This window comes from Rhinolophus sinicus, chromosome 9 (genome assembly GCF_057876585.1).
Source record: "Rhinolophus sinicus isolate RSI-liver-muscle chromosome 9, RSI-T2T, whole genome shotgun sequence".
Taxonomy (NCBI): domain Eukaryota; kingdom Metazoa; phylum Chordata; class Mammalia; order Chiroptera; family Rhinolophidae; genus Rhinolophus; species Rhinolophus sinicus.
This window is the reverse complement of record NC_142509.1, coordinates 1,472,238-1,494,512: the sequence shown is the minus strand read 5'-3', so window position 1 is coordinate 1,494,512 and position 22,275 is coordinate 1,472,238. Positions and strand designations below refer to the sequence as shown.

Below are 22,275 nucleotides of genomic sequence, written 5' to 3'. Positions count from 1 at the left end.
CATTGGCCACTAATATAACTGCTGTGGCTACGCTAGAAGAGAGAAGAATGGGGGCTAGCAAGAAGATGGTGGCTGGGCTGGCAAGTGTGGGTGGTGGTTTGCAGACAATGTGGATCCAGCCTCCAGTGAGAGTATAGTGCCGCCAGAGAGAATATAGTGGTATGACTCCCCCATCTATGGCTCCGTGGGTGTTCCTTTTTGGCCTCACCATATCCTGCGTTTTATGTGGGGAGCGGGAGCAGAGACCCCGCAGGCCTCCCTGCATGACAGGACCTCTGGATAATTCCATTCAACAAGTGTAATTTAGCTTGGGAATTTTTGAAAGCTTTCTTTTCTTTGCCTCCCTACACTCTTACCAAACCTTAATGATTTTGTTTACTATATATTTACTATGCAGTTTCAATGGTTCTGTTTACTTTGGCCCAGTACTGGCCCTGTGACTAGGGAGAGGTTTTAATCTATATGGGATCCACTCCTGGCTCCAATTAAATCTACATAATATATGCAAAAGCTGTGATAACCAGTTTAACCACACCTTCCCCCACCTCAACGGACAAAGCTGAACTCAATAGAAAATACCACTACAAGCTGAAGCAATTTACATCCTGGTTAGAAAATATAAAAACTTCAGACTACACAGTAGTTTCCAGCAGACTCTGCCAGACTCTGCCAGCCGACCCTTCTCTTCCTTTAATAAATCTTCCTTCTGTATTTCTACCTGCCTCGTGAATGCTTTCACAACCCCTGAGCAAACAGCCACAACAATATGGTCAGTCATTTCACTTTATTTTTGCTTTGCCTCTTACTGACCACTATTCAGCTGGGACCTGTAGGCAACTCTGAAACCAAGGCCCAGATCATAATGCTTTGCATGTATGTGGTTGCTGCTCAGTTTTTTCTTTGTTTTTTTTTTTTTTTTCTGCCCTCCTCCCCTCCCCAAACTCCGGTTCAAGCCTAGTTGTGCAGGACACAGCTCCCTGGCCCATGTTGGTATTATGAGCCTTGTGCTCCACCCGGCTGAGGCAGTCAGTGGCCAGTTGCCAGCCAACGGTCAGCTGCTCATAGCAGCTCATGGCAGCTCACAGCAGCTCTCGCTGGCTGCGGGCCACTCACGGTAGCCCACGACAGCACATGGTAGCCCATGGCAGCACACAGCAGCTCATGCAGTCCTCGGGCTGCTCACAGCAGCCCAGCTCTAGTTCCAGCCGTTGTTCACAATCTTAGCTGTAGAAGGCGCAGCTCATAGCCCATGTGGGAATCGAGAGCACAGCGCTCCAACCACCTGAGACAACGGGATGCCCCATGGCTCAGTTTTTAAAGCACCCTCACCTGCTTTATCTACTAGATCCCTAAGAGGTAGGCGGGAGGTATCAGCATGGCAGATGGGAAAATGCAGGCAAAAAGGTGCACTCCAGGTCTCATGCATCATAAGTGGCTGAGAGGGGATTTGAATCTTGGTCATCTTACTCTCTATCTGGGACTCTTTCTTTTTCACCATTCTGCTTTTTCTTTTCTTTTTTCTTTTTTTGTTACAGAAAGTGAGACTATCTTTGGTATAATCAGAAAACCTAAAAGAGCCTTGGGAAAGAAAGGGCTTTGAGAAATGGGGTGAACAGCTGCCGAAAGCATTCTGTGCATGGAAGAAACACTTGTAGGTATGTCTATTCGCAGGGACAGTCAAAAGTGCCATATAAAAATAAAGTATGGTTATTATTAAAAGCCACATTTCCCACGCTGCAAAACCAGATGGCAGCAGTTCCCCAGGATACCTACCAAACTGACCTTTCATGTCTATAAGCTAGTCAGCATTTGCAGACAATCTCTCAGGAAGTATCCAAAACCCTGATAGAGGGTGAAGAGCAGGCTCAGGGAAGTGAATCCTCGTTTTCAGATGATAACACTTAGCCAGGAATTTCCAGAAACATTTATCCCTCCCTGGCTGGTACCATGTCTTATTTATCCTCTAAGCACCAGCACCTAACACAACCCATGGCACAGAGTAGATGATCAGCGGAGGTAAACAGAACGACTGCATTTCGCATTCTAGATTGGAGGTATGGGACTACAATTGGGTCTCAAACTTCCGAATTCCTGTACTTATTAAAATGCGAATGCCAGTATCAGAGATTCCAGATTCAACAGGTCTGAAATCTGTATTTGTAATAACATCTCCAGGTAAGATTCTTAATAGGTGATCCTTGGCCCTCCCTTTGAAAAATATGGCTCAGGAAGAACTATGAATTTCCAAGTGGGCAAGTCCTCCTGACGGATATTGATATATCCCACATCCACACAGTCTGCTTCCAAGCTCTTGGGTTTTATAAATATCCCCAGGCCAACCAGGTAATTGTTACCGCCATGACTTTTCTCAGGCTCTGGGCCATTAAAAAGGAGCCAGCTGGCTTGCTAGAATCCTAGGAACAGACAAAGTGACCTCCCACAGTGTGGGAGAGGGTGGGATATGGGAGACAGAAGAGAATCATCTGTGGACAGCAGTCCTGGGCCTCAGGGCAGTAGAGTACTAACCTGATGCAAAGGAAAGATTTCAGCCTGTGCAGCCTGAGAGGGAAATATCAGAAGGACAGTGGCTCTTACCGTGTTTCCCCCAAAATAAGACCTAGCTGGACAATCAGCTCTAATGCGTCTTTTGGAGCAAAAATTAATATAAGACCCGGTCTTATTTTACTTCGACCAGGTCTTATATAATAATATAATGTAATATAATATAAATATAATACCAGGTCTTATATTAATTGTTGCTCCAAAAGATGCATTAGAGCTGATTATCTGGCTAGGTCTTATTTTTGGGGAAACATGGTAGAAACTGCTTCCTAGCCCAACACAGCTGAAGGCAATTAACCTTTAGAGGGGCAGCTTCATTTCTGGAACAAGCAGCTGCCTCTGTCTTCTGGAGCCTGTTCATATTCCCACAAGGAGCACCAGGCTGGGGGCATCTCCCTAGATGTGGCTTGTTCCTGGCCCCAGAGATTTAAAAGGAAATAACCTGCACAGGCCAATGTGCCCACTACTGGGGCTATACCTCTGAGTACTGCACTCAGCCCTGCCTCTGCCTGGCTGCTCAGTAGGAACATATTTCTGATCTCTCCACAATGAGGATTATTCAGGGATTTCTGCTGAGCTGAAAGACATTAGGGAGGGGATGGGGACACTCAACGCACACAAATGCCATTAGGATTTTTCTTACAAAGGGTCTCTCACATTTATCAAAAATTAGATCAAACGCTTTGTGATCCCTCTCCCCTACCACACCCAGAGCACAAACAAGGTTCCTTGTGCCAGTGGCAAGATTCACTTCCTCAGCACCTTACCTTTTGACCCACTACCACTTCCAGTCCCTTAGGGATGGATGTGGTACTGTCTAAATGTAAATGTGTCTATTCCTTCTCCATGGCTCATAGGGAGATTGTATTTTCCAGAAATGGTCACAATTTCTCCCATCCTACATGCTCTTCAAATGAGGTAACTCCGGCATCCGCCCCCCCGCCCCCCGACCTCCCCTCCAGAGAGGTGGGGTCTATGGACCCTCTTTTGGAATCTAGGTGGGCTTGTGACTAAAGTGGAAGTGATGCTACGTGACTTTTGCTGAGTCAGCCATAAAAGGCCATACAGCTCCTGCACAGTTCTTTTGGGTTGCTCAGCCTTAGAACCCAGCCACCCTGTTGTGAGGAAGCTCAAGTAACCTGCAGAGGAGCCCACATGGAAAATTCCACGTAGACAGGAAGAGAGGCCCCTGGTCCCTTAGTTCTAATTGAACCTCCAGCCTCCAACCAGCACTAACTTGCCAGCCATGTAAGTGAGCCATCTTGAAGTAGATCCTCGCGTTTCACTTCCCCCACCCTCACCTCCCACCCCCAACGGGTACTACATGGAGCAGACATGAACCTTCTGAACCTTCCCCATGGAGCCTTTCTGCAATTGAAGAGTTGTGAGCTAAATAAATGACAATTATTGTATTAGGTCACTATGGTTGCTCAGCCTCTCAGTCACCTTGTTACCTTTGCCAGTCTATCACCAAAAGTGGGCTCTGATATTATGAATTCACGTAGAAAGACAAAAGTGTGGGATTTTCAGGGGACACAGTTCAGAGTGGATTCGGCCCACACTGACAAGTCCCGCCTCAGGCTTTCCCTCGATGGTTCGCCCTGAGCAGAGTGGCTGTGCCTGGAAGGCTGGCAGCCAAGGCTGTGGGTCTCAGCCAGTGAAGTGATACAGTGAGAGCTGCTGGCTCCAGCTCCCGGGGCATGTGGTTCTGACTCATGTTCTTAGTCCCGTCTATAGATCCCTAGGGTTCTTATCTCCTTACTTTCTTCTTCTCCTTATCTCTATACCTCTGTAAATGAGCACCACACTGCAGTGTCCTCCTGAGAAGCCCTATTCTGGCAGGCTAACCCAAGCCTGAGGGTTTAGTGGTGAGGAAGACAAGAAAGCTCCGCTTGGTTGTAACAGAAACTCTGAGGTATTCCAGGATCTTTGCCAGAATCAGAGGAGATCCATGGCGATTTTTTCCTTTCATGGTGCCTGACATAGTGTCAGGCCTTGGCAATGTGGTATAGCTATTAGCACTTGGTATGTTAACACAGTGATCGTAACAAAAAGAACAGTGTTAGTAGGAGACAAGGTCACTGATTGGCGTGCAGCTGCAGGCCAGGGACCTGAAACCAGGAGGCCTGCTGGGCCGGCAGCCACTGGGGGGTGGGCCTCGCTGCCATCAGTCTAGTCACAGCTTCCCAGGGCCTTGGTCCTGAGCTCCCTCTCAACCTCCCATATTGCTTTGACACTGCATGGAACAAACTCCCTGTATATCTTGTGTTATAAAGATCCCAGCAGGTTGGAAAATCAACCCTGGTCCTTTAAGGGGACCCCTGTGCACCTACTGTGTTTCCCCGAAAATAAGACCAAGCCGGACCATCAGCTCTAATGCGTCTTTTGGAGCAAAAATTAATATAAGACCCGGTCTTATATTATATTGTATAAGACCCAGTCTTGTATTATAGTAAAAGAAGGCTGGTCTTACATTAATTTTTGCTCCAAAAGACGCATTAGAGCTGATGGTCCAGCTACGTCTTATTTTCAGGGAAATATGGTAAAACCTCAGAGAACACACCAAATATACAGCCTATCGGCCTGCCGTCCAGCTGTCCATTCCATTCCCTGAGTGGCTTATCCATGGCCTTCATGTTCTCTTGTCCTACAGAAGGGGAGGGAGCAGGGCAGACATGAGCAGAGGCTCACATACAGACTCATGAGCACATCCACATGTGCACATCCACACTCATTCCTCTCAGAGCCCCAGCAAGCTGACACAGTCATGATGGAAGAGGTACAGAAGCTGAGAAATGAGAGCTATGAACAAAACACTGGGGCTGAATCAGCCAGGAGACCAGCAGAAACTGGGTCTGAATGTTGACAAGACCAGAAATCCACAAATAATTAGAGGGGTGGGGTTGGCAGCAAAAATGTGTTAAAAGAGTTATACGCAGAGATCAGGGTCAGCTCTAAGGCCTTCAGTCCCTGCCTGGGAAAGGCATGCATTTCAGGGTGGGTCATCAAACTTCTGTACACAAGCAGGAAGAGGCTCCTGTGTCTCCCATGAGAGGACATCAAATGGACTTGGTCATGATGACAGCCCAGTGTCCACAGAACTCTGGACAGCTCAGACAAGGCCGGAGGACGGAAGCAGCGCTCTGGTGTTTAGGGTCCCATGCTGGGAGTGGGGTGTCCTAGAGGCCTCGCTGTGGCTAAAGGAGGATGTTGGGTAGTAGCCTAAGACATTGAGTCTCCAGGGAAAACAAGTGGAAAACGCTGTTTGGCTTTAGACGTTGTCACTGCACTTGATCCAAGAAAGAGGCCACAGACGATGTAAAAAAGGGCTTTGCAATTTTCTTAACTATAACTTTGTGATTTATAATCAGAAACATACATTTGTTCTTTATCCCTGTTTCTGTGCAGAACTCTTAAACCCCTTGGGATTTCCTAAGTTACAAGAATACTAGGAGCATCTTTTGTTCTATTTTTGGTCTTTTAGGTAACAGGGCTCCTTGCAATTTCCTGGGTGATAGGAGTGTCTTTTGTTTCATTGAGGAGACTCTGGGTGGGCTCCTGGACAGCTCCTGGATGGGGACCAGTCACCAGAAAGACCAAGCCAGGATTAGAAGGTTGGAATTGCTATCTTCACCCCCATGCTCTTGAGAAGGGAGAAGGGCCGGAGAGGGAGTTAATAATTGATCGTGCCTATGTTGATGAAGCCTCCATAAAAATTCGACAAAGACAAAGTTCAGAAAGCTTCCAGGTTGGTGAACATACTCACACTGGGAGGGTGACACAGCCCAACTGCACAGGGACAGAAACTCCTGTGCTCGGGACCCTCCCACACCTCACCCTGTGTGTCTCTTTATCTGGCTGTTTATCTGTATCCTTTATCATATCCTTTAATAAATTGGTAAATGTAATTAAGTGTTTCCCTGAGTTCTGTGAGCTGCTTTAGCAAATTTATCGAACCTAAGGAGGGGCTGTGGAAACTTCATATTTATAGCCAAACCAGACAGAAGTTGTCGTAACCTGGGGACCTACAGCTTGCAGCTGACGTCTGTAGTAGGGTGTGTGTGTTGGGGGGGGAAGTCTTGTGGGAATTAGCCCTTAACCTGTGGGATCTGACACTGTTTTCGGATGGATAGTGACAGAATTGAGTTAAACTGTAGAACACTCAGCTGGTGTCACAGAGAATTGCTTAGTGGGGGGGAACCTCTACATATTTGATGACCATAAGTGAAAGTAGTAAAAGAGACACACAGGAGGGAAAGACTACTGGCTTTTTCTTATACCTTGTTTCCCCGAAAATATCTACCTAGACAATCAGCTCTAATGCATCTTTTGGAGCAAAAATTAATATAAGACCTGGTATTATATTATGTTATACTATATTATATCATGTCATATTATATTATATATTAAAGACCCGGTCTTATAGTAAAATAAGACCAGGTCTTATATTAATTTTTGCTCTAAAAGATGCATTAGAGCTGATTGTCCGGCTAGGTCTTATTTTCGGGGAAACATGGTACATTAACCATGGCCAACAGAAATAAATATATATATCATGTCATTAACCAGGACCAACATACCTATACGTATATGCATAACTGAAATAAATATTTCATGAAACAATAACTCTTTACTGTTTATGACACCCCTGATACATTTTATTTCATTGTTTTTCTTTTTTCTAAAATTGCTGTTTGTGACACACTAAAGCAGGGGTGTCCAAACTGCGGCCCACGGGCCAACTGCGGCCTGCAATCCATTTTTTATTGGCCCGCAGCAAATTCCAAAAATATATTTAGTTTACTTAAATAAACCAGGTGAGGCAATATGTACTTCACCGTGAGTGAGTGGCCCGGCTGTTTGTGCATTTTGCCGCATATGGCCCTTGGTGAAAAACGTTGAAAAAAGTTTGGACACCCCTGCACTAAAGTGATTTCCCAACCTACTAATGGGTCTTGGCCTGCAGTTTGAACACCACTACTTTAGAAGGTTGGGAAACTATGGCCCACAAGCCAAATCCTGCCACCTGTTTGTTTTGAATTAACTGATACTGAACTGAAATTCATATGGCTCATACAATTTCATACATATATTTTAAATTGTACCTTTCAGTGTTGTTTAGTGCATGTATTCACAATCATGCACAACTATCACCTCTCTCTAGTTTCAAAACTTTTTCATCACCCAAGAAGAATATCCCCCACCCCGTTTCCTCCTCTCCCCATCCTCGGGCAATGACTACTCTTCTTTCTATCCAGAATAGGATTTACCTATTCTGGAAATTTAATTTAAAGGAATCATAAAACATTTGTCCTTTTGTGTCTGGCTTCTTTCACTTAGCATAATGTTTCTAAGGTTCATTCAAGTTGAAGCATGTATCAGTACTTCATTCCTTTTTATGGCTGAATAATATTCCATTGTATGCATATGCTACAGTTTGTTTATTAGTTCATCTGTTGATGGACATTTGTGTTGTTTCCATATTTTAATGCCACTATAAACATTTGTATACAAGTTTCTGTGTGGACATATGTTTTCAATTCTCTTGTGTACATACGTATGAATGGAAATGACGGGCCATATGGCAATTTTATGTTTAACTTCTTGAAAAATAGCCACCCAATTTTTTTTTTTTAATTAAATTTATTGGGGTGACAATTGTTAGTAAAATTACATAGATTTCAGGTGTACAATTCTGTATTACATCATCTATAAATCCCATTGTGTGTTCATCACCCAGAGTCAGTTATCCTTCCATCACCATATATTCGATCCCCCTTACCCTCATCTCCCACCCCCCACCCCCCACCCCCCTTACCCTCTGGCAACCACTAAACTATTGTCTGTGTCTATGAGTTTCTGTTTCTCATTTGTCTTGTTCTTTTGTTGTTTTTGTTTTATATACCACATATCAGTGAAATCACATGGTTCTCTGCTTTTTCTGTCTGACTTGTTTCGCTCAGCATTACTCTCTCAAGATCCATCCATGTTGTCACAAATGTTCCTATATCATCTTTTCTTACAGCCGAATAGTATTCCATTGTGTATATATACCACAACTTCTTTATCCATTCATCTATCGAAGGGCATTTTGGTTGTTTCCATGTCTTGGCCACCGTAAACAAAGCTGCAATGAACATTGGAGCACACGTGTCTTGAACTTGACTCCAAAGGCAATGGAAGTAAAAGCTAAAATAAACAAATGGGACTATATGAAACTTAAAAGCTTCTGCACAGCAAAAGAAACCATTGACAAAATAAAGAGGCCACCAACTGAATGGGAGAAGATTTTTGCAAACAGTGCCTCCGATAAGGGGCTAGTATCCAGAATATACAAGGAACTCATGCAACTCAACAACAAAAAAACAAACAACCCAATTGAAAAATGGACAGAGGACTTGAAGAGACATTTCTCCAAAGAGGACATACAAATGGCAAATAGACATATGAAAAAATGCTCAACATCACTAATCATCAGAGAAATGCAAATCAAAACCACAATGAGATATCACCTCACCCCAGTCAGAATGGCTATCATCAACAAGACAAATAGCAACAAATGTTGGAGAGGCTGTGGAGAAAAAGGAACCCTCATACACTGTTGGTGGGAATGCAGACTGGTACAGCCGTTATGGAAGGCAGTGTGGAGGTTCCTCAAAGAATTACGAATAGAATTGCCATATGACCCAGCAATCCCTCTTCTGGGTATCTACCCAAAAAATCTGAAAACATTTAGAGATAAAGACACGGGTTTAGTTTTTTGATCCAATCTGCTACTCTGTGCCTTTTTATTGGTGAGTTCAGTCCATTTACATTTAGGGTGATTATTGATATGTGAGGATTTCCTGTCATTCTATCTCTAGTTTTCTGGTAAGGCTGTGTCTCCATTGTTTCTTTGCCTTTTTGTTGTTGTCTGTTATTTCTGTGTGGTGGTATTCTATGATGTTTCCCTCTGTTTCTTCTTTTATTTCAGTATATATTTCAATTCTGGATTTATTTTGAGTGGTTACCCTTAAGTTTATGTAAAAGAAAGTTTGATATTTAGAGTATTCCATTTTCTTCAGCATGCTTACTTTCTCCATTCCCATATTCCGGTTCAGGCCTTTACTCTCCCCCTTTTTGAGTTGTGGTTGCCACAAATTGTCCCTGTTGATGGTGGTCGAATAGCCTCCTTTAGTATTTCTTGTAGTGCAGGTCGTGTATTAGAAAATTCCCTCAGCTTCTGTATGTCTGGAAAGGTCTTTATTCCTCCTTCATATCTAAAGGATATCTTTGCTGGATATATTATTCTTGGCTCATGATTTCTCTCTTTCAATAGTTTGAATATTTGGTCCCACTCCCTCCTGGCTTGTAGAGTTTCTGCTGAAAAATCTGATGATAATCTAATGGGCTTTCCTTTGTAAGTTACCGTCTTCTTTTCCCTGGCTGCCTTGAGGATTCTTTCTTTGTCGTTTATTTTAGACAGCTTCAATACAATGTGCCTTGGAGAAGGCCTGTTGGGATTGAGGTAACTAGGTGTTCTATTTGCTTGTTGAATTTGAGGGTCCAGTTCTGTCCACAAGTTTGGGAAGTTCTCATCAACAATTTGTTTGAATATATTCTCTGTTCCCTTCTCTCTTTCTTCTCCTTCTGGTATGCCCATTATTCTTATATTGCTCTTTCTGATGGAGTCTGAAAGTTCTTGTAGAGTTCTTTCATTTCTTTTCAGTCTCAAGTCTCTTTCTTCTTCTATCTGTGTCATTTCCAGGTTTCTATCTTCGATGTCACTGTTTCTTTCCTCCATCTGGTCAACTCTACTACCTAAGCTGGTTATTTCATTCTTCATTTCTTCTATTGAGTTCTTAATCTCCAGAAATTCTATTTGGTTCTTTTTTAAAATTTCAATCTCTTTCGTAAAATGCTCATGCTGTTCTTTGATTGAGTTTCTGAGTTCATTTAACTGCCTATCTGTGTTTTCTTGTATCTCGTTGAGTTTTTTCAGAACTGCAATCTTGAATTCTCTGTCACTTAAGTCACACATTTCTGTATCTTTAAGTGCCTTCTCTGGAGACTTTTCACTTTCTTTCTGAGCTATCTTGTTGCCTTGGTTATTCATGGCGATTACAGGTTTACTATTTCTCTTCCTAGACATCTACAGGAGTGACTTCTGCAACAGGTTGATAGGAAGAGGTCTTTCTTTTGTTTTCCAGTACTTGTTGGTAGAATGTCTTATTATTTCTCCAACTGCAATTTATTTTTCTTCTCCCACACGGTAGTGCTGTTTTTTCTGCACTATTCCTGCTTCTCACACAATGGGGGGATTCCCTGGGAGACGGGCTTCTCCTCTGTTAATAGTTTTTCTAGGTCACAGGGCGCAGTGTCCCGGTGGGTATGCGGAGAGCTTTTGATGTTCCAAAGCTCTTCCAGCTCCTGATTCAGAGCCCGTATGTTTCAGCAGTTCTGTTTACTCCTGCAGGGATCCACCCAAATAGGTGGGGCCAGGGGCGGGGTAAGTTGTGAGAGGTGGCCCAGAGCAATGGCGGCAACCACCACTGCAGCCGGTCCTGTTTCCACGGCTCCCTCCCCTTTGCCAGAACTAGTTGGGCTGTGAATTTGTGTCTGCGGCCCACAGTTCTCAAAACAGCAGATTTTCTGTTGTTTTGATCTGACACTGCTACTGTTTCGCTTCTTGCGCCGGGCAGGTGGGGGCGGGGCGAGCTCTGGGGGGGGGGTGGCGGCCAGTCTCATTGCCCAAGGCTCCGTTCTCTGCTCAGCAGTGAGGGCTTAAACCACCGTTTTCAGCCTTTTTCCCTCAGTCTTTTCTCCGAGGTCTCTGCCGTGAGCATTGGGTTCAGCCGTGGTATGTGCTGTCCCCTCAGCCCTGTGGACCACAAGCGGAGCCCTAGCAGTCCGAGTTCTTCCCTCTCCCGCAGTTGCAGTAGTTCCGGGAAACAGCGAGCTCGGCGCACTGAGCTGGGTTGAGTCCTGCGCCCGCGCGGCTCCGTCTCCATGCACTTCTCCCTTTCCTCCTCCCTCCACTCGCGCGAATCTCCCACCTGTAGATGATTTCAGTCGGTAGTGGGCCTCTTCGTGTTGCCTGTCTGCTGTGCAGGGAGTCCTTTGTGGAGTTTTTGTTGTTCGATTCTTTGTAAATTTCAGGGGAGCTTTACAGAGGCTCTCCTCACGCCACCATTTTTCTGGAAGTTTTTTTCCAACTTTTTCTTGTGTATTTTTTTCATGGTATATTTTTTTCAGTTTCAACATCACCAAAATATATTCTCTCTCCTGGAAGCAACTGAAATCACTGTATAAGTTTAGTGTTTAGTGGTTGCCAGAGGGTACGGGGGGTGGGGGGTGGGGGGTGGGAGATGAGGGTAAGGGGGATCGAATATATGGTGATGGAAGGAGAACTGACTCTGGGTGATGAATACACAATGGGATTTATAGATGATGTAATACAGAATTGTACACCTGAAATCTATGTAATTTTACTAACAATTGTCACCCCAATAAATTTAATAAAATAAAATTTTTAAAAAATTAACATTATATTATAGTTAAAAATAATTGGGTAAAACATTGTATTGAAATGGGATATTTACATAATTTCAAAGTATTACCACACAGATTACTTATTAATAACAAGGCAGCAAGTACCATTAAAATGTAAAGACCTAGCAGACATCAGACCTGGGTGTGTGCATCCTGAATAGTACATTGTCACTATTTGACAAACTGGCATAAAGTACTCATATGTACTGAAGGATGCAGTGAGTAGCACACATAATCTATGTAGTATACTCATCAAGAATCTTAAACCTGAATCTAATCATGAGGAAACCATTATACAATCTATATTGCAACCTAGTGTAAAAGACAACTACACAAAACTTAAAAATGTCTGCATTAAGTTAAAAAAAAAGTTGATATGGGAAGATTGTTCTATATGAAAGGAGACTAAAGTTAAATGACCGCCAAATACAATACATTAATATTGACGAGATCCTAAATTTTTAAAAAAGAAAACTATAATGGATTTTTTAAAATAGGGAAAACTGGAATATGGACTGTATGGAATATGGAACTCTTTTTCTGGAATGGCCATCAGAGCTGTCCTCGTATTACCCTTTATGTCCTGAATGTGATCAAAATGTCTTCCTTTCAGTATTTCCTTTATCTTCAGGTAAAGAAAGAAGTCATTGGGGGCAGATCAGGAGAGTGGGGTGGGTTTTCCAATACAGTTATTTGTTTATTGGGTATAAATTCCCTCACAGACAGTGCCGTGTGAGCTGGTGCACTGTCATGTTGCAAGAGCCATGAACGGTTGGCGAAAAGTTCAGGTCGTCTAACTTTTTCATGCAGCCTTTTCAGCACTTCCAAATAGTAAACTTGGTTAACTGTTTGTCTAATTGGTACAAACTCATAATGAATAATCCCTCTGATATTAAAAATCTTAGCAACATTGTTGTAACAAGTTTGCAAACTTAATTGTCAGGCCTCATATAATTTATGCACTGATTCCCCCACCCCTCGATTAGTCTAGTACCTACCTGGAGCTATATGTAGTTGTTGCAACATTATTGGCTATATTCTCTATTTGTGCTTTACATTCCCAGACTATGTTGTAACTATCTATTTGTACTTCTTAATCCTTTCACCTTCTTCACCCAGTTCCCCAAGCCCCTCCCCTCTGGCAATCATCAGTATATTCTCTGTATCTATGAGTCCGCTTTTGTCTGTTTGTTTACTTTGTTCTTTAGATTCCACATGTAAGTGAATTCATATGGTACCATGTTTCCCCGAAAATAAGACCTAGCTGGACCATCAGCTCTGATGCGTCTTTTGGAGCAAAAATTAATATAATATAATGTAATGATAATATAATACAGGGTCTTATATTAATTTTTGCTCCAAAAGACGCATCAGAGCTGATGGTCCGGCTAGGTCTTATTTTCGGGGAAAAACGGTATTTGTCTTTCTCAGTCTGACTTATTTCACTTGCCATTATACTCTCTAGGTCCATCCATGTTGTCACAAATGGTAAGATATCATTCATTTTTATGGGCCAGTAATATTCCATTGTATATATGTACCATATCTTCTTTATCTAATTATCTATTGATGGCACTTGGGTTGCTTCCATATCTTGGCTATAGGGCTGCAATGAACACAGGCGTACATATATCTTTTTGTATTAGTGTTATGGATTTCTTTGGATAAACACCCAGAAGTGGAATTTCTGGGTCATAATGTAGTTTGAGTTTAAATTTTTTGAAGAACCTCCAAACCATTTTCCATAGTGGCTTCACCAATTTGCAATCCCACCAACAATGTATGACAGTCCCTTTTCTCCACATCCTTGCCAACACGTGCTTTTTGATTTATTGATGATAGCCATTTTGACAGTTATGAGGTGATACCTCAGTGTGGTTTTAATTTGCATTTCTCTGATGATTAGTGACATTGAGCATATTCTCCTATGTCTGTTGTCCATCTGTATGTCCTCTTTAGAGAAATGTCTATTCAGGTCCTCTGCCCATTTGCTAATTGGATTTTTTTTTGGTGTTGAGTTGATGAGTTCTTTATAAATTTTGGATGTTAATTCCTTACAGACATATCAATAGCAAATATCTTCTCCCATTAGTAGGATGTCTTTTTGTTTTGTTGTTGGCTTCATTTGCTGTACAAAACCTTTGGTTTGATGTAGTCCCATTTGTTTCTTTTCTCTTTTGTTTCCCTTGCCCAAGGAGATAGATCAGAAAAAATATTACTAAGGGTAATGTCGGAGAGTTTACTGCCTATGTTTTCTCCTAGGAGTTTTATGGTTTCCAGTTTTATGTTTAAGTCTTTAATCTATTCAGAGTTTATTCTTTTATATGAAGTAAGAAGGGGGTCCAGTTTCATTTTTTTGCACATATCTATCCAGTTTTCCCAGCACCATTTATTGAATAGACTGTATTTATCCCATTTTGTATTTTTGCCTCCTCTGTCCTAGATTAAATAGCCATATAGGCATGGATTTATTTCTGGGCTCTCTATTCTGTTCCATTGATCTATGTGTCTGCTTTTATGCCAGTACCATGCTGTTTTGATTACTATAGCCTTGTAGTATAGTTTGACATCAGGTACCGTGATACATCCAACTTTGCATTTCCTAAGATTGCTATGGTGATTTGGGGTCTTTCATTGGTCATATAAATTTTAGGGTTATTTGTTCTATTCTGTGAAAAATGCCATTGGTATTTTCATAGGGATTGCAGTGAATCTATAGATTGCTTTGTGTAGTATGTTAATTCTTCCTATCCATGAGCACAGTATATCTTTCCATTTATCTGTATCTTCAATTTCTTCCTTCAGTGTCTTAAATTTTCTGAGCACAGGTCTTTTACTTCCTTGGTTAAATTTGTTCCTAGGTATTTAATTTTTTTAATGCAATTGTAAATGTGATTGTTTTCTTAATTTCCCTTTCTGTTACTTCATTATTGGTGTATAAAAATGCAAACTATTTCTGAATGTTTTGTATCCTATTTTGTTACTGAATTCATTTATCAGTTCTAATAGTTTTTTTTTTTTGTGGAATCTTTGGGGTTCTGTATATTTAGTATCATGTCATCTGCAAATAATGACAGTTTTGCTTCTTCCAATCCTTTTCAGATGCCTTTTATTTGTTTTACTTGTCTGACTGCTGAGGCTAGCACTTCCAGTACTATGTTGAATAAAAGAGGTGAAAGTGGACATACTTGTCTTGTTCCTGATCTTAAGGAGAATGCTTTCAGCTTTTCCCTGTTGAGTATGATGTTAGCTGTGGGTTTGTCATATATGGCCTTTATTATGTTGAGATATGTTCCCTCTATCCTACTTTGCTGAGAGTTTTTATCATAAATGCATGCTGGATTTTGTCAAACATTGTTTCTGCATCTATTGGTATGATCGTATGGTTTTTATCTTTCATTTCATTTATGTAGTGCATCACGTTAATTGATTTGGGGATATCGAACCAACCTTGCATTCCAGGAATAAGTCCCAATTGACCATGGTGTATGATCTCTTTAATGTACTACTGAAATTGGTTTGCTAATATTTTGTTCATGATTTTTGCATCTATGGTCATCAGGGATATCAGTCAATAATTTTCTTTTTAGTAATGTCTTTTTCTAGTTTTGGAATCAGTGTCATGGTGGCCTCATAAAATGAGTCTGGGAGCTTTCCCTACTCTTGAATTTTCTGGAAAAGTTTGAGAAGGATACGTGTTAACTTTTCATTGAATTTTTGGTAAAATTCACATGTAAAGGCAGCCAATCCAGTGCTTTTGTTCGTTACGAGTTTTATGATTACTGATTCTTTCATTACTTGTAATCAGTAAATTCAGATTTGGTTTTTCTTCCTGATTCACTCTTGAAAGATTGTATGTTTCTAGGAATTTATCCATATCTTCCAGATTGTCCAATGTGTTCACATATAGTTTTTCAAATTTTCTCATAATCCTTGTTTGTATGGTGTCAGTTGTCTCTTCTCTTTCATTTCTAATTTTATTTATTTGAGTCCTCTCTCTTTTTCTTTTTTTGTAAATCAATTTTATTTATATTTTCAAAGATCCAGCTTTTGGTTTCATTGATCTTTTGTATTTTTTTTTTTTTTTTTGGTCTATTTTGGTAATTTCCCCTCTGGTCTTTATTATTTTCCTCCTTCTACTCACTTCTGGTTTTGTTTGCTGTTCTTTTTCTATTTCCTTTAACTGTAAGGTTAGATTGCTTCTTTGAGATTTTTCTTGTTTCTTGAGATATAGGCCGGAATTGCTATCAAATTTCCTCTTAGGACTTTTTTTGCTCCGTCCTATAGATTTTGGGTCATTGTGTTTTCATTTTCACTTGTTTGAAGGTATCTTTTTTATATCTTCCTTGACCTCATTGTTGACCCATTCATTATTTAGTAGCATATGATTTAGCCTCTATGTGTTTGTGTGTTTTTTTTCTTCCAGTGTTTTTTTTTCTTGTAATTGATATCTAGTTTCATACCACTGTGGTCAGAGAAGATGCTTGATATGATTTCAATCTTTGTAAATTTACTGAAACTTGTTTTCTGGCCTAACATGTGTTCTATCTTGGAAAATGTTCCATGTGGATTGAAAAAAAAAAAGTGTATTTTGCTATTCTGTGGTGCAATGCTCTAGAATATCACTTAAATCTATCTGATCTATTGTGTCATTTCAGGCTGCTGTTTCTTTGTTGATTTTCTGTCTGGAAGATTTATCCATTGGTGTCCATGTAGTGCTAAGTACCCTACTACAATTGTATTACTGTTGATCTCTTTTTATGTCAGTCTGTATTTGCTTTACATATTTAGGTGCTCCTATGTTGGGTGCATAAATGTTTACAAGGGTTATATCATCTTGTTGGGTTAATCTCTTTATCATTATATAATGTCCCTCTTTCTCTCTTATTATAGCCTTTGTTTTAAACTCTATTTTCTGTGTTATAAGTATTGCTATCTCAGGTTTTCTTTTTCATTTTCATTCGCATGAAATATCTTTTTCTTTCCCTTTCCCTTCAGTCTCTGCGTGTCTTTTGATCTGAAGTGGGTCTCTTGTAGACAGTATGTGTATGAGTGTTGTTTTCTTATCCATTAGGCTACCCTATGGATAGGAGCATTTAATGATTGGAGCATTTAATCCATGTACACATAAAGTGATTATTGATAGGTGCATAGTCATTGCCATTTTATTATTCATCTTTATGTTCTCCCCCTACCCCCTTCTTAAAGAAGTCCCTTTTACATTTCTTGTAATACTAGTTTGGTGATGATGAACTCCTTTTGCGTTTTCTTGTCTGGAAAGCTCTTTATCTGTCCTTCCATTCTAAGTGATAGCTTTCATGGTTGTACTTCCTTGGTTTTCATCCATTTTAATATTTCCTGCCGGGAAAGATCTCCAGAAAAATGGCGGCGTGAGGTGAGCCTCTGTAAAGCTCCCCTGGAATTTACAAAGAACTGAACAACAAAAACTCCACAAACGACCCCCTGCACAGCAGACAGGCAAGACGAAGAGGCCCACTACCGAAATCACCTACAGGTGGGAGATTCGCGCGAGTGGGGGGAGGAGGAAAGGGAGAAGTGCGTGGAGACGGAGCCGCACGGCCGCAGGATGCACACCCAGCTCAGTGCTATGAGCTCGCTGCTTCCCGGAACCACCGCAGCTCCAGGAGAGGGAAGAACTCGGACTGCTAGGGCTCCGCTTGTGGCCCACAGGGCTGAGGGGGCAGCATATAACACGGCTGAACCCAACGCTCATGGCAGAGAACTCAGAGAAAAGAATGAGGGAAGAAGGCTGAAAACAGCAGTTTAAGCCCTCACTGCAGAGCAGAGAACGGAGCCTTAGGCACTGAGACTAGCCGCCCCCTCCCTACCCACCCAGAGCTCGCCCTGCCCCCACCTGCCCAGTGCTAGAAGTGAAACAGTAGCAGTGTCAGATCAAAGCAACAGAAAATTTGCTGTTTTGAGAACTGTGGACTGCAGAAACAAATTCACAGCCCAACTAGTTCCAGCAAAGGGGAGGGAGCTGTGGAAGGAGGACTGGCTGTGGTGGTGGTGGCCGCCATTGCTCTGGGCCACCTCTCACAACTCACCCCACCCCTGGCCCCACCTATCTGGGCAATTCCCTGCAAGAGTAAACAGAACTGCTGAAACATATGGGCTTTGAATCAGGAGCTGGAAGAGCTTTGGAACATCAAAAGCTCTCCGCATACCCACCGGGACACTGTGCCCTGTGACCTACACGAACTGTTAACAGTGGAGAAGCCCGTCTCCCAGGGAATCGCTCCATTGTGTGAGAAGCTGGAATAGTGCAGAGAAAACATAGCACTACTGTGTGGGAGAAGAAAAATAAGTTGCAGTTGGAGAAAAAATAAAACATTCTACCAACAAGTACTGGAAAACAAAAGAAAGACCGCTTCCTATCAACCTGTTGGAGAAGTCACTGTGTAGATGTCTAGGAAGAGAAATAATAAACCAGTAATCGCCATGAATAACCAAGGCAACAAGATAGCTCAGAAAGAAAGTGAAAAATGTCTAGAAAAGGCACTTAAAGATACAGAAATATGTGACTTACGTGACAGAGAATTCAAGATTGCAGTTCTGAAAAAACTCAACGACATACAAGAAAACACAGATAGGCAGTTAAATGAACTCAGAAACTCAATCAAAGTACAGCATGAGCATTTTACGAAAGAGATTGAAATTTTAAAAAAGAACCAAATAGAATTTCTGGAGATTAAGAACTCAATAGAAGAAATTAAGAATGAAATAACCAGCTTAGGTAGTAGAGTTCACCAGATGGAGCAAAGAATCAGTGACATCGAAAATAGAAACCTGAAAATGACACAGATGGAAGAAGAAAGAGACTTGAGAATTAAAAGAAATGAAACAACTCTACAAGAACTTTCTGACTCCATCAGAAAGAACAATGTAAGAATAATGGGCATACCAGAAGGAGAAGAAAGAGAGAAGGGAACAGAGAATATATTCAAACAAATTGTTGATGAGAACTTCCCAAATTTGTGGACAGAACTGGACCCTCGAATCCAAGAAGCAAATAGAACACCTAGTTACCTCAATCCCAACAGGCCTTCTCCAAGGCACATTGTATTGAAGCTGTCTAAAATCAACGACAAAGAAAGAATCCTCAAGGCAGCCAGGGAAAAGAAGACGGTAACTTACAAAGGAAAGCCCATTAGATTATCATCAGATTTTTCAGCAGAAACTCTACAAGCCAGGAGGGAGTGGGACCAAATATTCAAACTATTGAAAGAGAGAAACCATGAGCTAAGAATAATATATCCAGCAAAGATATCCTTTAGATATGAAGGAGGAATAAAGACCTTTCCAGACATACAGAAGCTGAGGGAATTTTCTAATACACGACCTGCACTACAAGAAATACTAAAGGAGGCTATTCGACCACCATCAACAGGGACAATTTGTGGCAACCAAAACTCAAAAAGGGGGAGAGTAAAGGCCTGAACTGGAATATGGGGATGGAGAAAGTAAGCATGCTGAAGAAAATGGAATACTCTAAATATCAAACTTTCTTTTACATAAACTTAAGGGTAACCACTCAAAATAAATCCAGAATTGAAATATATACTAAAATAAAAGAAGAAACAGAGGGAAACATCATAGAATACCACCACACAGAAATAACAGACAACAACAAAAAGGCAAAGAAACAATGGAGACACAGCCTTACCAGAAAACTAGAGATAGAATGACAGGAAATCCTCACATATCAATAATCACCCTAAATGTAAATGGACTGAACTCACCAATAAAAAGGCACAGAGTAGCAGATTGGATCAAAAAACTAAACCCAACCATATGCTGTCTCCAAGAGACACATCTCAGCTACAAGGACAAGCATAGACTCAAAGTGAAAGGGTGGAAATTGACACTCCAAGCAAATGGTACCCAGAGAAAATCAGGTGTAGCCTTAATGATATCAGATGAAACAGACTTCAAGGTGAAAAAGATAACAAGAGATAAAGATGGACATTTCATAACGGTGAAGGGGACTGTACAACAAGAAGACGTAACAGTCATCAATATTTATGCCCCCAATCAGGGAGCACCGAAATACACCAAGCAACTACTAACAGAACTAAAGGGAGAAATTGACCAAAATACAATTATACTAGGGGACTTAAATACATCATTGACAGCTATGGATAGATCATTCAAACAGAAAATAAATAACGAAATAATAGCCCTAAATGACACATTAGATAAAATGGACATAATTGACATTTATAGAGCACTTCATCCTAAAACATCAGACTATACATTCTTTTCTAGTGTACACGGAACATTCTCAAGGATAGACCATATATTGGGACATAAAATCAGTCTCAACAAATTTAAGAAGATTGAAATCATACCATGCATATTCTCTGATCACAAGGCTTTGACATTGGATATCAACTGTAAAAAGAAAGCGGGGAAAAAACACAAATAAATGGAGACTAAACAACATACTTTTAAAGAAGGACTGGGTCAAAGAAGAAATTAGAGGAGAGATCAAAAGATACATAGAAACAAATGACAATGAAAATACATCCTACCAAAATTTTGGGGATGCAGCGAAAGCAGTTTTAAGAGGGAAATTTATCTCATTACAGGCCTATCTCAAGAAACAAGAAAACTCTCAAATAAATAACCTCATGTTACACCTTAAAGAACTAGAAAAAGAAGAACAAGTAAAACCCAAGGTCAGCAGAAGAAAGGAAATAATAAAAATTAAAGCAGAAATAAATGAAATAGAGAACAAAAAGACAATAGAAAAAATTAATGTGACAAAGAGCTGGTTCTTTGAGAAGATTAACAAAATTGACAAACCCTTGGCTAGACTTACTAAGATAAAAAGAGAGAAGACACTGATTAACAAAATCAGAAACGTAAAAGGGGAAGTTATCACGGACACCACAGAAATACAAAGGATCATCCAAGAATACTATGAAGGACTATATGCCACCAAATTCAACAACCTAGAAGAAATGGTCAAGTTCTTAGAAACATATAGCCTTCCAAGGCTGAACCATGAAGAACTGGAAAATCTAAACAGACCGATCACCAGTAACGAAATTGAATCAGTCATCCAAAACCTTCCCAAAAGCAAAAGTCCGGGACCAGATGGCTTCACTAGTGAATTCTACCAAACCTTCAAAGAGGATCTAATACCAATTCTGCACAAACTCTTCCAAAAAATTGAAGAAGAGACAGTACTCCCTAACTCATTTTATGAGGCCAACATTACCCTGATACCAAAACCTGGTAAAGACAGCACAAAAAAAGAAAACTACAGACCAATATCTCTAATGAATACCGATGCAAAAATCCTAAATAAAATTCTAGCAAATCGAATACAACAATGCATTAAAAAGATTATTCATCACGACCAAGTGGGGTTCATCCCCGGGGCACAAGGATGGTTCAACATCCGCAAATCCATCAATGTGATACATCACATAAACAAAATAAAGGACAAAAATCATATGATTATATCAATGGATGTAGGAAAAGCATTTGACAAGATACAACATCCATTTATGATTAAAACACTTAATAAAATGGGTATAGAAGGAAAATACCTTAACATAATAAAGGCCATATATGACAAGCCCTCTGCTAATCTCATAATTAATGGAGAAAAGCTGAAGCCCTTTGCTCTACGTTCAGGAACACGATAGGGATGTCCCCTATCACCTCTGCTTTTCACATAGTGTTGGAAGTCCTTGCCAGAGCAATCAGGCAAGAGAAAGAAATAAAAGGCATCCAAATTGGGAATGAAGAAGTTAAATTATCACTCTTTGCAGATGACATGATGCTATATATAGAAAACCCTAAAGACTCCACCAAAAAGCTACTAGAAACAATCAACGAATACAGTAAAGTTGCCGGCTACAAAATCAACGCACAAAAGTCCATTGCCTTCCTATATACTAACAATGAAATCTCAGAAAAAGAAATACAAAAAACAATTCCTTTTGCAATTGCAGCAAAAAGAATAAAATACCTAGGAATAAACTTAACCAAGGATGTGAAAGACCTATATGCTGAAAACTATAAGATATTTTTGAAAGAAATTGAAGAAGACACAAAGAAATGGAAAGACATTCCATGCTCATGGATTGGAAGAAGCAACATAGTTAAAATGGCCATATTACCCAAAGCAATATACAGATTCAATGC

The 22,275-nt window shown here is 40.7% G+C and overlaps 1 protein-coding gene across 21 annotated transcripts in view; it reads right to left on the bottom strand.

Annotated features, from left to right (window-relative positions):
* Positions 1-22,275, bottom strand: part of GRIK4 (glutamate ionotropic receptor kainate type subunit 4) — a 635,671-nt gene that overhangs the window by 324,821 nt on the left and 288,575 nt on the right. The window lies entirely within an intron of this gene.